The following is a 10095-nucleotide window of genomic DNA, read 5'->3' as shown; positions in this document are numbered from 1 at the left end:
CAGTTCTGCTAAATGGAGTCCCTGGAAAAACCTTTAATTGTAAAAGAGGAGTTAGGCAAGGAGACCCTCTTTCACCATTGCTTTTTGTCCTGGCTGCTGATTTCTTACAGTCACTGCTGAACAAAGGAAAGGAACTAGGACTGTTCAGGCTGCCAATTCCTCTGAACTCAACTCCTAATTTCCCTGTGGTGTAGTATGCTGATGACACATTGGTAATCATGGAAGGTGACCCAAATCAGCTTCTTTTCCTGAAATCTGTACTCAACTCTTTTGCTAATTCTACTGGATTAAAGGTGAATTACAGAAAATCAATGATGTTACCAATTAACATGACAGAAGAAAGGCTAGACCATCTGGCAAGAACCTTTGGATGCTCTAAAGGATCATTACCTTTCACTTACTTGGGATTGCCACTGGGTTTAACAAAGCCAAGGGTTCAAGACTATATGCCTCTGGTAAACAAATGTGAAAGAAGGATGTCAAGTGTTTCTACTTTTCTCTCACAAGCTGGAAGATTGGAGCTGACAAATGCAGTCTTACTGCACTCCCTACTTTTTATATGTGCACTTTGGCTATACCAAAAACTGTCATCAAGCAAATAGATAAATACAGGAAGCACTGTCTATGGATAGGATCAGATGTGAATGGGATGAGGGCAACCAAAGGCAGCATGGCCAATGATTTGTATTCCAAAAGAGGAGGGAGGCTTAGGAGTGATCAATATTGAGGAGCAAAATAAGGCCCTGTTACTCAAGAACTTGCACAAATTTTTCAATAAGGAAGAAATACCATGGGTACAAATTGTCTGGGAAAAGCACTATGCAAATGGCCGATTACCAAGCACTATAAAGAAAGGGTCCTTCTGGTAGAAAGATAATCTCAAAAATTTGCAGCATTTCAAAGATATGGCACAGATACAGCACAAAAATGGGGAATCATGTCTTTTTTGGCAGGATAGGTGGTGGGATCAAAGCCTCAGTATCACCTACCCAGAACTATCTTCTTTTGCCAAAACAAGAATATTTCCATGGCCACTGCTCTAGAACAAGATGATATGACTCAGCTTTTACATCTTCCAGTCTCAGAAATAGCATACGCTCAACTGCAAAATTTAAGTCATGACATAGCACAGATTCAGTTAAGCACTGAGCAAGACATTTGGAAATATCCTTGGGGTAATACATTCTACTCATCAAGAGCTTACAAAATTATTGTTGGCTCATCACAGCACCTCCCCTCCATCAGATGGATTTGGAACTGCTTTTGTCAACCAAAGCACAGAGTATTCTTCTGGTTGCTCTTAAAAGACAGGCTAAGTACAAGAAATATTCTGAAAAGGAAAAACATGACTTTGCAGTCATTCAGCTGTGTTCTTTGTGCCCACAACATTGAAGAAACAGTACATCATCTCTTCCTACATTGTGAGTTTGCCAAACAGTGCTGGCAACTGATTGGGGTAGATATTCCAAGCATGGCTGAATTCCCAGATACTATGATCTTTCTCAAGGACGCAATCCATTCACAATTTTTCATGGAAATCGCCATTCTTCTATGTTGGGCGATCTGGACAACCCGAAATGCTCTAATCTTCAATAACATTCAGCCTGAGATAGCAGCAAGCAGAGCAGTCTTCATCAGGGAATGAAGTTGCTAAAACACAGAGTAAATTCAAGATCAAGTCAAGCGTTTGAACAATGGCTCCAGCATTTCGCTTAATTCCTAACTCGTTTTTGTTATTTTTTGTTACGTTCTTTGTACCTTAATGTCTCTCTCGGTTTGTAAATCTTTGTAAACTTTGACCTTTTTATTATCTTCAATAAAATTATTCTGTAGGGGCGCAAGCCCCTCCAGTTTCCTCACAAAAAAAATCCCAGAGGATAGCCGACTCTTTTTTAAGGTGGAGCGTGAGAATCCATAGGCTTTTGGTTTTAGATGAACATGTATATATACTGTTTTTCAACTCCTTAGGTCCAGATCGGAGCAGATGAACATGTCCGGATGCTATATTGAAGATAAAGGATCGATACCAGAGGTTGTCTACCACAGGGCAAGACTACTCGAGGAAGTGCAGCTCAAGTAGTTAAGTGTATCAAGCAAGCAGTTTGAATGAAGGGCGAGCATGCGAGGAATCAAGATCGTTGTTCTTTCTATAAAGCCAACATATAGCTAGTTGTTTTAGGTGATTATTTCAATTCTGTTAGAAGAGTGCATGCAGAATTGCATACTCTTGGCTTCTTGTCATGTGATTAGGAAGCAGTTTTGTTCTTTGTTTTTATACCATTTCCCTGTTGAACGTTGGAGCTATCTGGTTCATCAGTTAGTTGAGACACAACACCAGGCGGATGTACATGCATGGCTGTTTTTTCAAAGGTCAATCAACTGATTTCCCCGTCACCATCGACCATATTTTTGGAAAGCTTTGTTTTTTGGACGAATAGTACTGAATTCACATATATGGAACCTAAAACTTCCTCAAACGATCAAAATTTTTCTTTGTCAGATGACGTGGCTATTTTTATAAACCCTCGAAAGGAAGACATAGATGTGATCAAGGTGATTCTCCAGGCCTTTGGGAATATATCGGGCCTCCACATAAATTTGGAAAAGAGCTCCGTTCACCCGATCAGATGCGACGAGATACATCTAGACCATGTTCTAACCTCCTTTACAGGGATCAGGGGCTCTTTCCCTTGCCGTTACCTTGGCCTGCAGCTCCACACGCGTTCGTTACGGAAGGTACATGTCCAGCCGCTCATCGAGCGGATCGGCCAAAGATTGCCTAGATGGAAAGGAAAATGGCTGAACAGAGCCGGTCGCCTCGCCCTGGTTTCATCCGTTCTCTCAGCAATGCCAACTTATCATCTAACGGTATTCCCATTGGCGGCTTGAGCTCGAAAAAGCATCGACAAAATTAGAAGGTCCTTTCTCTGGAAAGGAGAGGAAAACGCCAATGGGGGGCACTGCCTTGTTAATTGGCCGACAGTAACTAGGCCAAAGGACCTCGGGGGGCTTGGAATACCTGACCTTAACAAGTTCAGCAGGGGCATTGCGCTTAAGATGGCTGTGGCAGGATTGGGTGGACACTTCTAAACCTTGGGCTAGAATGGAGCTTCCCTGCAACGATCTAGATCGGGCACTTTTCAATGCATCTACGACAGTCACAATTGGTGATAGGCAAAAAGCTCGCTTCTAGCATGACAGCTGGCTGGACGGTGAGGCTCCAAAGCATCTTGTGCCCAGTTTATTTGAATTAGTGAGATGTAAAAAATAGGTCAATCCATCTTGAGCTCCATAACAATGGCTGGGTCGTCGCTCTGAGGGGCCAGATCACTACAGCATCGCAGGTGGAGGAATTCATCTCGTTATGGATCAGGTTGCAAGATATCCACCTAACGCCGGACACTCCAAACACCATTACCTGGAAATGGACGGCCAACGGAGCCTATTCCACCCGATCGGCCCTACAGAATACAATTCTACGGTTCCTACAGAGCATTTCGGAGTGATCTCATATGGAAAGCATTCACTGAAAACAAGTGCAAAGTATTCGTCTGGACCATGGCGCGAGAGAAAATCCTCACTGCGGATAATCTACAAAAGAGAGGTTGGCCACACCAAGACCGATGCGCCCTATGCAACGGCCCGTTGGAAACGTGCCTCCACTTAGCCTTGCTTTGTTCGTTCACCATAGCAGTATGGAATCTCATTCTACATTGGGAACACTTCGATGCGAGCATAATCCTCCCGGCCGAAGATCCAACCCATTTGATCTCGTGGTGGGAAGAGGTCCAATCCAAGATAACCAAGGACGACAGAAAGCGCTTCAACGGCTTGGTAATCTACACCGTCTGGAACATTTGGAAAGAGAGAAATAGAAGAATATTCACAAACACCCACGAAACGGCAATGCAGGTGGCCTCAAGAACGAAAGAGGACATCCTTCAGAAGAAGATGGCTCATTCTTGGGGAGAGTAATCGTCCTAGACGATTGTACAATTTTTTCACCTCTTTACCCCCTTGTTCTGCTCGGGGATCTCTACAGCTCTTGTATATAAACTCTTTTTCCTATCTTAATGGAAAGGCAGAGCCTCCTGCCATTGCATTTCAAAAAAAAAAATTTTAATGAAAGGTAATTTAGCTAAAAGGAATTGAATTAGTAATTGAAAATGTAGTTTCTGTGACTATGATAAAACAATTAAATACCCTTTTTTCTTCAACCATGTTAAGACTATTTGGAGAACTTATCACGTAGCTGTTGGGGTTTTGGTACAAGGCATAAGGCAAAAGAATGCCATTTAATTTTTGTGGGGGTTCATTAATCATTACCATCATTAAGGCGATTTGGTGTACATGTAATGATCTTTTTGGAGGAAACATGTAATTTTTTTTTAGCTTGTCTTTGTTTCAGACGATGATTTTATCCAACGCATGCTGCACCGCTCACCTTTAGCGCACCGCTTCGGCCGTTTAGCACATGATGGGTCCCACCATTTTTATCCCCCTTCTTTCTTTTGTTCCCCATCCATCTCTCTCCCCCCCCCCCCTTAGTCTCCCACCTCTCTCTCCCCCTCTCCCCCTCTCTTCTTTCCTAACTCCGACGATGTTCGCTTGTGATGCGGCGGCGGCGGTGCGGCACGGAGGGGCGCAGGATCTACTGCGCGCCATCTTCCCCCTTGCAGTCAACGGCAATCCACCACCGCCCCCAACCCTACCAGGACGGCGACATGTGGTGCGCCATCTTTCTCTCTCTCTCTCTCTCCTCTCTCGCTCTCTCCCTCTCGTCCCTCTCGTCTCTCCTCTCTCTCTCGACTCTCCTCGCGTCTCTTCCCTCTCTCTCTCTCTCTCCCTCTCTCTCTCTCCCTCTCCTCCCTCTTCCTCTCTCTCTCTCTCTCTCTCTCTCTCTCTCCCCCTCTCTTCTTTCCTAACTCCGGTGATGTTCACTTGATGCAGTAGCGGCGACGACACGACACAGAGGGGCGCAGGATCCGCTATGGCGCCATTTCTCCCTTGCAGTCAACGACAATCCACCCCCGCCCCAAACCCTACCAGGGACGGCGACATGTGGTGAGCCATCTTCTCTCTCTCTCTCTCTCCCTCCTTCCCCAACTCTGATGGGCTTAGAAGGGGCTCGGGAGAGACAGACGATGGGGACGGTGGGAGGACGGTATTAGGGTTCTGGACGGCAGGCGAGGAAGGCAGGGTGGACGTGCGAGGAGGAAAAAGCAGCGGCAGCAGTTTTTGCAAGAAAATGAAAGACTGCGGTAAATGATTTTTGGGTAGCCAAAACCAGAGCAACCATGCGGCTAGCCAAATTTATGGCCGGCCGTAAGTTAGCTGTGTTGTATGCAAACTACCTTCAGACGATAAAGATACGAGGTGAAAGTGTTATCCGTTTGGCTAGCAGAGCTTTAGAAGTCCTCGTCTTTATCCTGAATGGACGTAATAGGATGTGATTTTATTTATTTATTTACATTTTGCATTATCTTCCCTTTAATTTGTGATCAGCCAATGAGCTGAAAACCTTATAAGAATTTGGTTGTATGTGGTCTTACGTGACTTTCTTTTTCTAAAAAAAACAAAAAAGAGATGAATTTACAACACTGCTCGCATTCTCCTTAGGGTAATACCACAACTCACTATGTTCAGTGATGCAGACATGGTGGGGGACATCGACGGATGACGGAGCACCTCTGGAGTGCTCGTCTTCCTCTGAAAGTGCATCTAGCCCTTTAGTGGGTTTTGGTTGATTGAATGACAACGTGATTAAGGACTAACCCATTTGCTAAGTGTGGATAGGTAATAGGTTATCTCACAGGTACTTAATGAAAGCCAAAATGATGTGTTGTGGTGTAAACAATCTAGTTCAAGCACAAGACAACAATGCAAATAGAATTCATGCAAAGGCTTAATTATTGTGGGATTTCCATGTACTATGTGAAAGCAAGCTTGTAAGAGTTAATTAATGAGACATAAGGGATTGCATATGGATTGGTCTCATATTTGAAGCTTGCTAAATTGAAATGAAAAAGATAACAATACATGAATGGATGATTCAACACAAGATGTGACTTGATGGCTTGAGATGGTGAGACAGGGTTACCTCCAGCAGGACTAGGAGGAGGAGCAGCAGCACCAGAGGCAGATGCACCTGGAGTGGTGCACCAGCAGGAGCTTCACCTTCACCACGTGCTCCTTCATGTTCTACTTCACGCTGTGGCAAGTCCTCCCTCGCCTATCTATAGGCTTTTCAGCTCCATATTTGGGATGTGCCAAGACATCCAGACCAGGCAGCAGAAGAGAGGGAGGCTAGGAGGAAGGATACTCGAACCTTGAAGCAAATTGCTTCTAGGCTTGAGCTTGATCCTCCTAGGTCTCCACTATCAGATGAGGCAGCTAGTGAGTAGGAGACTGAGGAGGAGGAGCAGGCCAGATATGACCGAGAGTAATGCTGAGTTCCTTCAGAGAACAGCAGCAGCAGGCACCTGAGCACCCTGACACCTACTACCACTTTAGGCTCGTGTGCCTACTCACTCTCAGCCACGTCCCAGCACTGCAGACGACTATGCCACAGATTGGTGGAGTGACCTGACAGGTGGTGGCGGCTACTACGGGTCTGGTGGCTATGACCCGTCTGGTGTGGGTGGTTCTCATCCAGCCGGTGTTGCATGCTCAGATGATGAGGATGCTGGTGATGATGATGATGATGATGAGTGATCTTAGCCTTCAGTGACAGCTTGTAGCCCCTTTATCCTTAGTATGTCATTGTTGGACCTTTGTGGTGATAGATGACAAAGGGGGGAGAGAGACTGATTAAAGCTTCAGGATAGTTTCATTTGCTTATCTTTGTACCTGAAGATATGTACTGCAGGCTGAAGTGGTTTTCGTTTTTTGAGCTTCATTGATGTATCTTGAGTTTGAGATAGTTTGTATCATGTGAGAGATGAGACTTACTTATGCTTTATCTATGTATCTCTTGAGACATGATCTTTATTTATATATCAATGGTTTCTGGACTTGAAAAAATATGTAATGAGTGCTATGTGTGAATTACATGTGTTATATTTATTTTCATAAGGACTATGCATGCTAGAATGAAAATATTTGATGTGATGCCTTTATATTTATTCTTGTGTGATATATCTTGTCATATGCATCACGGTTTTGCTTTGTCACACACACATGCACCCCACGGATGCAATGATTTAGGGGGAGTCTCCTATATGTTTTAGTATGTGCAATTGACATTTGAGGTCATTTTGTGAATTCTACTCGTAAGCACATATTAAGGGGGAGCCTCTCATAAATCATTGAACCCAAAAGCTTAAATATTTATATCCTTGTGTAAGCTTTAATCAAGTTGTCATCAATCACCAAAAAGGGGGAGATTGAAAGTGCATCTAGCCCTTTAGTGGGTTTTGGATTGATTGAATGACAACGTGATTAAAGGACTAACCCGTTTGCTAAGTGTGGACAGGTAATAGGTTATCTCACTAGGTACTTAATGAAAGCCAAAATGATGTGTTGTTGTGTAAACAATCTAGTTCAAGCACAAGACAACAATGCAAATGGAATTCATGCAAAGGCTTAATTATTGTGGGATTTCATGTACTATGTGAAAGCAAGCTTGTAAGAATTAATTAATGAGACATAAGGGATTGCATATGGATTGGTCTCATATTTGAAGCTTGCTAAATTGAAATGAAAAAGATAACAATACATGAATGGATGATTCAACACAAGATGTGACTTGATGGCTTGAGATGGTGAAGATAGCAAGGAAAGGCTTCGAGGTACTAAGCAAGGGTGAAGGGCAAGCGACGGCTTGGCGGCCGAAGAACCTAGCTAGGGTGAAGAAGGAAGTACTTGCATTTAGTTGAGGTACTAATCAAGCTATGATGTTCATGTTTATGTGGAGGATCAAATCACTATTGGAGTGTTTGATGGAAGTGACTTGATACATTTGGGATTATTCAAATTTGATGAATGGAATCAAGTCACATGCTCAAGATGGCTATGCTCAAGTGAAAAGATCAACATCAACATGTTAGCACCCTTACTTGATGGAGATTGGAAGGGACGGCATCAATTCAAAAGAAATTAACTCAAGTGGTATAAATTCATTTTTTCCTTTGATCTTGAGTTTAATAGGTATGACGTACTATTAAGAGGGATGCATCATGTTGATAGATAATGTTTCATAAGTGCTCAAGCCAACCCATGTGAGTTTTGAGTATTTGAGCGTCAAAAGAGCTAACTTTATCTTTGCTGGTCTAGCAATACTGGAAGTGTCCGGATATTGATACCGGACGTGTCCGGTATTTGCCCAGTAGCTGTAAAATTGTTGTTCTCAGGGTTGGTTCGTCGGGAGTTGCGACGTAAGTCGGGAGTTCCGACGGTCAGGAGTCCGGCAAGGGTCGGGAGTTCCGATGTCTTGCACTTTAACTGACTTGGAGGGTTCACTGTCCTGGTCATACCGGACGTGTCCGGTATTCATACCGGATGTGTCAGGTATGCATGACCAGAAGCCAACGGCTAGTTTTCAAAAGCCTTGAGAGTCGGGAGTTCCGATGTGAGTCAGGAGTTTCGACGGTAGGGAGTTCCGACATGCTGTCGGGAGTTCTGACACCTCACTAACTTTAACTCAGTTACATGTTTTTCAAATTTGCTGAGGGTCAGGAGTTACGACATAAGTCAGGAGTTCCGACGGTCGGGAGTCCGGCATTCATCGGGAGTTCCGACGCCTCACAACTTCACTGTAACTTAGTTACTGTTGGCGTAGTGTAAGTCATACCGGACGTGTCCGGTATTGCAACGGCTATAAAACGGCTAGTTTTTCAAGGGGGCTATAAATACCCCCAAGCCTCCACCTTTGGAGGCTGCTGATTCTGCTGACATACACACACACGTTTTTTAGCCTTGCCAACTCTCCTAAACCCTCTCTTAGTGAGTGTGTGATACAAATTGCAAAATCCATTTGTGGGTTAAGAGAGAATTTGAAAAAGAGAGCAAGCCACCACTTGAGCACTTGTGCATATTGTCAATCTCGTGATTCGCATTTGTTACTCTTGGACTCTTCGGTCCTAGACGGTTAGGCGTCGCCGGAGAGCACCCGAGAGCTTGTGGTGTGCCACGGAAAGTTTGTAACGGTCGATTCCGCCGCCTCGGAATCATCTAGTGGAAGGAGGAAAAGGAAGTTGGAAAAGACTCCGGCTAGAGTGACCTTCGTGGTACCCTCTAGGGCTGACCTTTGCTGGGTCGCCCGCAGCCCCCTCAACGGAGAGTAGGACTCGAACGAGTCCGAACTTCGGTAAAACAAATATCGTGTCTCAATTTGCATTTCATTCGATATTTATGTTGCTCTAGCTCTTGTGCAGGTTCTCTGTGTATATTGATATCTCTAGTAGGTACCTGCAGCCAGGTTTGAAGATAGAAATCTAAAGGAGCAAGTTCGGGGCTGTTCTGCAGAAACCGTGCATACCGGACACGTCCGGTATTAGAGCTCTGTGCTGAAAATATTTATTTTCAGTTCTAACTTTGTGTTGCAGGGTTATAGCTTCTAGATACATTATTTATACCTTGTATACTCTGTGGCTAACTTGTGAGGGGTGGTATTACTCTTATTTGGAGTTTCTAATTTGGAAACTCCCTTTACTAATTATTTCCTGCATTTAAAGGTGTTAATTTTTAGAAACGCCTATTCACCCCCCCTCTAGGCAGCATCCTAGGTCCTTTCAATTGGTATCAGAGCGAGGTTCTCACCTAAAGCTTCACTGCCAGTGAGAAAAGGATGTCGACGCCTATCGAGTTGGAGCCGGTGCTTCTCCAAAATGATGGTTCAAACTTTCTACCTTGGTCAATTCATGTACTCAATGCTTTTAGAGATATTAGTCCTCTTGTTGAGCATATTGTGGATGCAAGCATACCTCTTCCTATAGTTGATTGGAGCAACTACAAAAATTTGTCAAAAGAGGAAGAGATATGCGTGCAACTCAATGCTCAAGCTATTAATATCATTTTGAGTACATTAAGTGTAGAGGTTCAAGATGAGGCAATATTCAATGGACAACCACCTCCGGAGAGTGCTCATCTCATTTG

Source organism: Miscanthus floridulus, chromosome 13, assembly GCF_019320115.1.
Source record: "Miscanthus floridulus cultivar M001 chromosome 13, ASM1932011v1, whole genome shotgun sequence".
Lineage (NCBI taxonomy): Eukaryota > Viridiplantae > Streptophyta > Magnoliopsida > Poales > Poaceae > Miscanthus > Miscanthus floridulus.
This window is presented reverse-complemented; position numbering follows the sequence as displayed.